The following is a 7,001-nucleotide window of genomic DNA, read 5'->3' on the forward strand; positions in this document are numbered from 1 at the left end:
GATGTGAATTTCCCCTACTAGTGTAATTTCATGCACCTTTAGGGCAGCATCTATGTGAAAATTGACCTATAATTTGTGTGAAATATTATTGTAATATCCATGTTGGAAATGGAGCATAAAATTATACTAATATGTACACAAAGGCCACGTTTGCTTATTTTCAGGGCCTTGTTTTGAGACTGTTATTTTAGCTACCAGGTTGTTTTCAGCATGAATCTTTTTGAATCAGTCAATAAAATCTGGAGTCTAATTCTGATCTGACAGAATTCAATTCTATTTGACTCTACTACTTATATGAAAACAAATGACTTCAGAATCAGGCCCAAGTTATTAAATCTAGGGATGCAATTTCAAGTCACAACTGGATTCCTTAGTTTTAGCTGTGACATCTGTAGGTGCCAGATTTTAAATGTGTTGAATACTTTCCCTTTGAGGATCACTTTTCTTTCACTTATGAGACTGAAACTCTGTTAAAGGCTTAAAAATTTAAGTTCCAGGAAAAGCCCTTTGGGTTTTTTATTTGCTTTGTGTTTTTTACTTACATCCCAATTGTAACTGCAGTCTAAAAAACAGAAAGTTAACCATCTGGATTCTCTCAATAATAAGTGGAGAGGGATAAGTAGTGCCATAGGAAACCCTACCTTTGCATCCTCAAGCTACATGAGAAAAATATTCTCTAACTTCTGAGCAAGTTATGAATTAATAACTTAGATTTTATTTCTAATGTTTAACTAGCTAACATTGTGTGAGGTGAAGCCAACCATTAGTGTCCAGACCCACAGAAATGCATAGATACTTCACTCCAAAGGAATTGGAAGGATTCATGCACCTAAATTTCAGAAACTTTAGGTGTGATTCTATTCCCATGTAACTTTTGGTGAAAACCTCCCAGTGATTCCAGCTTGCAAGAATCATAGAGTACAAATGGAAGAACTCAGCAACAGAGAAGAAACCACAAAGCTGTCTTGGTGCCCAAACCTCAAGCCTTAATACTGAACAACTTAAAAATAAAACCCCCGATGGGCAAAAAACACTTCAGCCTACGTAATATTTGCAGATATTTGAGATGATACTAATTTCTGTGTGCTTACATAACCTAAAGCTTGTATTTGCTTGTATTCTTAAATATTCAAAAAAAGGAGACCCAGTGATTTCTTGAATGGTACAATTTCCAGGGCCTTTTTCTGGCTGCTGTGAAAGTTTCTACATAACACAGTAGGACTGCAATTACTCCATCACTGCAGAAATTTTCTCTTGCTAAAGAAAGAGCCTAATTATCCTCCTAATTCCAGCTTGTCCTTCTTGGTATGGCATTTGAAAGGTTTGTGTCAGAACATTGCCTGTAATCATACATGATCAATTTGGGTCTATCTTTAGGTCTTGGCATAGCACAGATATTGTATTATGAATGATTTTGACACAAGATGTTTTATGGTTCAGATTATCTGCAACAGTGCATATTGGACTTCAAAGAATCAGTGGAGAAAATGAAAGACCGTCTACATTCAGTCAAGCTAAGCAGACAGCAAATGTTTACAGGAAGATGGAAGTATTTGGATAAGAAGAAATAATTTGAATGATAAAAGGAAGAGTAATTCCATTAGACAAACTGTTTTAAAATAAGCTAGCATTTTAAGAACACTACATCACTGCTAAGAACTCACACACTGTGTGTGTGTGAGTGTCAGTGAGGAAAGTAAGCCAATGGGAATAATCTTAGTAGTTATAAAGCGGATTTTATCCTCCAAAGGAAAAAACCCAAAAGATCGGAAAAAATAATTTTCTGACCTGCGTTCATGGTAGATTCAAAGCCATAGACAATTTTTGCAAGGAAAAGAAAGGTTCTGTAGTTTGGTGGCTAAGATACTTAGCATCACAGATCAGGCTTAGTGAAATCCCTACATGCTGCTAATCTGAGCTGAATGCCCTAGGTTGAAAAGGGGAGTGCAACCTTAAGAATGCAGACTAGAAATTTAACTCAACACCTGCAAAACTTTTTAATTAAGCCTTTGTTAAAAGTGAAGACTAGTCTGTGAAATATTTCACTTCAGAAGTTGATAGCTTTTAGCAAAAACTTCCAAATCACATCTAGAAGATCAGATTTTCAAGCAAATCCATAGTGAAAAAAATCTGCTCTGGGAAGAGAGAGCTTTTAAGGCAGAACTCTGGATGAATATATTACCCTAGGAATAGTGCTGGAAAGTGACATAGAAATAATCTTCATTCATTCCAGAAGGCTAATAAACAGACCACTTTCAAATGTTTGTGATTATGCACTGAACATTACGAGGTCTAGTAAAATCTTTTTTCATGGAAAATTCTTACTTAATAAAGCCTGCTCCTGAAACCTGCACCACATTATGCAATAAGCAAAAGTACTCCTCCTTTTGTACCTTGGAAAAAAAGGAAAAAGGAATTAAATGGTAGTCCTCAATTCTTTTAATTCAAAATGTTCTTGCAATTCAAAAAACAAGAATAGAATCTCAGTAAGAATGACACTGTTGTGTCCTGCAGTTATTCTTTCCCAGATATGACTGTTTCAAATTCAGTCAACTTGCTCTAACTGCTACAAACTTGCTCTATTATATGAAAATCAAGCTGTTTTGTTCAGCATTTTGTATCATCTCCAGTAATAGAGAATATGAAATTAGAGTTCCGCTGACAATTTTACTGAGGAGTGATGCACAAGACAATGCAGTTTGCTCCTCAGTCTGTGCCCTAGGAAATTATTCACAGGAAAAAAAGTATGCGAGGCAACAAAGGGGGGAGAAAGCAATTTAAACACCAAATAGCACTATTAATTTAGCCAGTTAAGAAATATGTCGTGGTGAGTGTTCACAAACGTTGCATTTGTAAAGCATATTTTATCTCAAAAGTTATCAAAATGCCTATCCACAATTGAAAGAGATGCTCAAATGATGTAATGCATATAAAACTAAGCATTGCTATTAAATAATAATTATTTTAAATAAGATACTTTCTTATAATGAATTTTGACCAAAACCATATATTTTACCAAAGATCAATATAGAAAAATAAAGGGAGATTGTAAGTGCATTTCCTATATAAATATACACACAGCTCTTAAGTTATGGTGTAGATATCCCACAGCAATTTTTATTGTTTATTTAATGTGTCTAACCTAGGTACCAGAGTTTAGACTTTCAACTCCATATATAGTCAACAGAAAAAAACTGGTGCTTTCCAAGGGCATTTCTGATCACTTAAAATACTAAGTAGCCTTCTTTTCTCTACTGAATATCTAATGCCACAGCTCTTAATTTAAGCATCTAAATTGGTTGCTTAAATAAGCACCCAATAATAATTCCTTCTTTTATATCAGATATAAAAACATAAGTAGAATAACATTTTTTAAAAAAAGAAATGCAACAGTAGAAAACAAAATGCAAACAACTGCATCACATGTTTCTATATTCCAGGACCAAAATAAATGAACATCAAATCCTTCAGTCTGCCTTCAGCAAGAAATCCTTTCAGGAGACCAGGACAAGATGGTACACTGAGTTTATGTGCTCAGCTTTTGAAGACAGCTTTGGATGTTTTCCCTGGCAGTAGTGCTGTCAAAAGGTGGCTTTGGATAGCTCCTTGTCAGTGAAGAAGGCAAACTCCTCTGTCAGATTGTCCCTGTGGTCTGGGATTGTGGCATAATACTCCTTAATGTGAAAATCATAAAAGTTTGAGCATTATTTTCTATTACAACACATTTTATGGAACACATTTTTCTCTACTTCAGCAATATTTAATGCTGATTTGGGCTGATTTTTTGAAAAACTCTTTAAAAGAAAGAACTTATCTGGACAGACCATAACTGTCATTGTCCAGTTGGAGAGTGACAATAAGTTCTGATCTAAAGATGTGAACTGGTGCTCAGAGAGGGAATTAATACCACTGTGTTTCTTTCTCGCGTATGTACTTCCACATCTCGTTTTAGGATTATCTCTAAATTTGTGTGCTACTAGCTAACATATAAACAAAGGAAAACCTTCTGACTGCTTTTGCACTCAGAGTGATTATCTGCTCACATCTTTAATTTTACACCATAATTTGCAAGTATAATAGAGAAAGTTCTTTAGTGCATTAAGAAACTTGTCTTCCTATATTCTTAATCTCCAGCATGAGGGTTGTTTCACCTCTTCCATCTTCTTTCACTTATCTTCCAGCATCTTAAATGTTTTCATCCTTCTGCACCTCAGCATTGTTACCAAATGTCCAATGCATATAGAAAAAAAATACTGGAATTACAGGTTATTTGTACGTTCCATTACAAACTGAAAAACTCTTTATGAAAGTATCCACGGTGATAACTCTGAGCGCCCTGAACTTCATCCTCATAGGTGGCCACAATTGAATAATTTAGAGGACCTTTCTAAGGGGCAATATGAGTTAATTTTGCTAGCATCAGATTGATCTTATCTCAAGGACTTTAAGTTCTTCACTACTAAATGTCATGTACCTGTTGAATAACAAGTAGGTTCTTTAACAGCAGTTTGATTAATTTCTATGGTGAATTATTATTTACATAATGCTCAAAAGGTATTAGCTGCTTTATAGACAAGTATGATGAAGAGAAATTCTTGTCTCACAGAGTTCAGTCTGAGAATTTGATTCTGCAAAACTTTACTCACAGGAATTTGCTGAAGTAAGCAGTCTTGCTCAACTCAGTGAGAAAATTCATGTATATATATTTATTTAACCACAAACAATTTTGGGATGGTGTATGTCAAAATGTATCACTGAACCTATTTTCTCTTCCATGGTATTTAAAACTCAGCAGCCTAAACAAGGCATAGGAACACAAGCAGAAAACTATGCCTTCCAAATCCAATACTGTAATCAATTTCTCTATTAAAGAAAAAGACAAAATCAGAGGAAGCTTGTTATATTCAAGAGAAATAACAATTATACAAGCCCTACCACTTCACCTTGAGAGTGTTTGCACTTTAAGAAATAAGAGAGACTTCTCTGACATTCAAACAGCTAAGATGGATGCAGCCCATATTACTGAATGACTGAAATACTTGACCCTTCCCCTTCCAGTTTCTATCCTACTCTATATTTCTGCTTGTCATTAAAGTCATACATTTCTAGTCTGAAGGCTGAAAACTAATCCATTGAAATCAATAGGATCCTTGACACTGAATTTAAGAGGAATAGGCTTTGGCCTTGAGACTTTCAAGTTAGGAATCAACATTTTAAGTCATATCGCTGCAGGAATTTGGTTCAGGTGTTTTGATGTGCCTGTGGCTGAATTGCCAGAGGACAGATGTTGAATATCAATACTCCTAATACGTGATGTCTACTGCAATATATAAGGAAAACCACCTGTATTAGCTCATTGACCTACATGCCTGGGCCAGCAAATATTAGAATGGGGAGAAGAGGCACCACAGTGGGTAGGGTACAAAGACCAGTCTCAGCTCAGAGACAGTGAGTGAGAGATGGTGTGCCAGCCAGCTGTGCTCTTTTCAGTAGAGCTTTTTGCCTTTGCAGGGAGAAGGTGCTTCAACCAAATGCTCTGTTTGACTAGCAGAATTTTTCTTTGAGAGACAGAGAAGAAATGGGCACCTAAGGGAGCAAGCAGTCTCATAGTCCCTGGAGAAGAAGGGGAGAAAAAAGGAGAAAAATTGTAGGGTGTATTCCCATGCACTACAGTATAGTTCTCAGCATGTTGGTGTTTCTTGACAGGGAAGCAGTGGACATGTTATGCTGTTCCCCTTCTTACACAGCAACTTCATGGTTCCCCAGTTTATGAGGTCCTTTGTCCAGCTCTGACAGGTTAGCTGGAAACTGTTATCTCAAAGAAGTAGCCATGGCACAGGGTGTACAGCAGTAGTCTTGGGGGAATGTGTGCTGGAGAGGAAAAGATAGGCTTCTCTTCAAAACTACTCCTTCCTTAGATCTGGGCCTGAAGTCACAATCTAGCCATCTCTAAATATTTCAGCTAAGGCAATAAGTTTTTCTTTACCAGTAGTAAAAGTAATATAAATTACATGGTAAAGACATGAAGCCATTCAAGACATTTTGGAGGAATCAAGTCTGCTTTGAGAATCTTCTGTGTAAACTATCTGAAGAAAAACAGCAGACATCAGCTAGATAATTTATGTACATACTAAAGTATGTGAGTGTAAGTGTATATATTCATACACATACACACATGCATACATGCACACACACATATAGTTTTGAACCTCTTTTCAGACTTTTGTATACATCGAGTTCAAGAGAGATATTCCCACAGAATCTCATAAAGAACATAATGTAAATTGTAGTACTTAATGGCCATTTTTAGTTTTGGTTGACAGCCTGCTTTAAGTGGCAGATATCAATATAATTAAATGTAATCTCCACAGAAAAAGGGAAAATGGAAACAATTAGAAAACAGTAATTCTGATTAAATTTTCGTGCCATCACTGCAAAGTAAATTAAACTAGTATTTCCTTTTCATTTATGAACAAAGAAAATTATAGCTTCCCTCACTCCTGGTACAAGTCTGAAATTATTTTATTCTTCGATCCATCTCTTGTTTATTTCCTCCTCTCTTTGCTGTTTTGGCTTTGCATTTTCAGCTAGGAGCCATCATACCGAGTAGACCACTAGCATATTTATAGCTGGGGAAATGGATTCATTGATGACTCTGAAATATTGCCTGAGAGGCAGTATAACTGATCACTGAAGAAAGGGACCTAGGTTAAAGTACTGTGCAGAGCCTGCTGCTAAGGTGGGCTTGACAAGCCAAAAAGGCAGTGTCCTTCTGTATACGTGATGAGGGAAGAGAAGATTATTTACATGGGCTACCTTAGTCATTTTATGCATTTATACTCTTTCTTTTATGAGCTATTTATTCCTTGCCTATGAAACACCTGGCATCTTCAGTTTGCCCCTGTTCCCTTTTGTGCATCCTCTGTTTGTATGCATCATGAAATGTTCTGTGGGATTTAATGCAAAATAACAATCAAGGGGAAACCAAAAGACCTGTTTCC

The 7,001-nt window shown here is 36.1% G+C and overlaps 1 long non-coding RNA gene across 3 annotated transcripts in view; it reads left to right on the forward strand.

Moving 5' to 3' along the window:
* The window catches only part of LOC112990805 (uncharacterized), a 195,541-nt gene extending 190,652 nt beyond the window's left edge, over positions 1-4,889 (forward strand). For all 3 annotated transcript variants that reach the window (XR_010389164.1, XR_010389165.1, XR_010389166.1), the window contains one exon: positions 3,441-4,889. This is a non-coding gene — a long non-coding RNA (uncharacterized LOC112990805). The remainder of the gene's footprint in view (positions 1-3,440) is intronic.
* Positions 4,890-7,001: the final 2,112 nt, after the last annotated feature.

The sequence above is a fragment of the Dromaius novaehollandiae genome, chromosome 4, assembly GCF_036370855.1.
Source record: "Dromaius novaehollandiae isolate bDroNov1 chromosome 4, bDroNov1.hap1, whole genome shotgun sequence".
Taxonomy (NCBI): Eukaryota; Metazoa; Chordata; class Aves; order Casuariiformes; family Dromaiidae; genus Dromaius; species Dromaius novaehollandiae.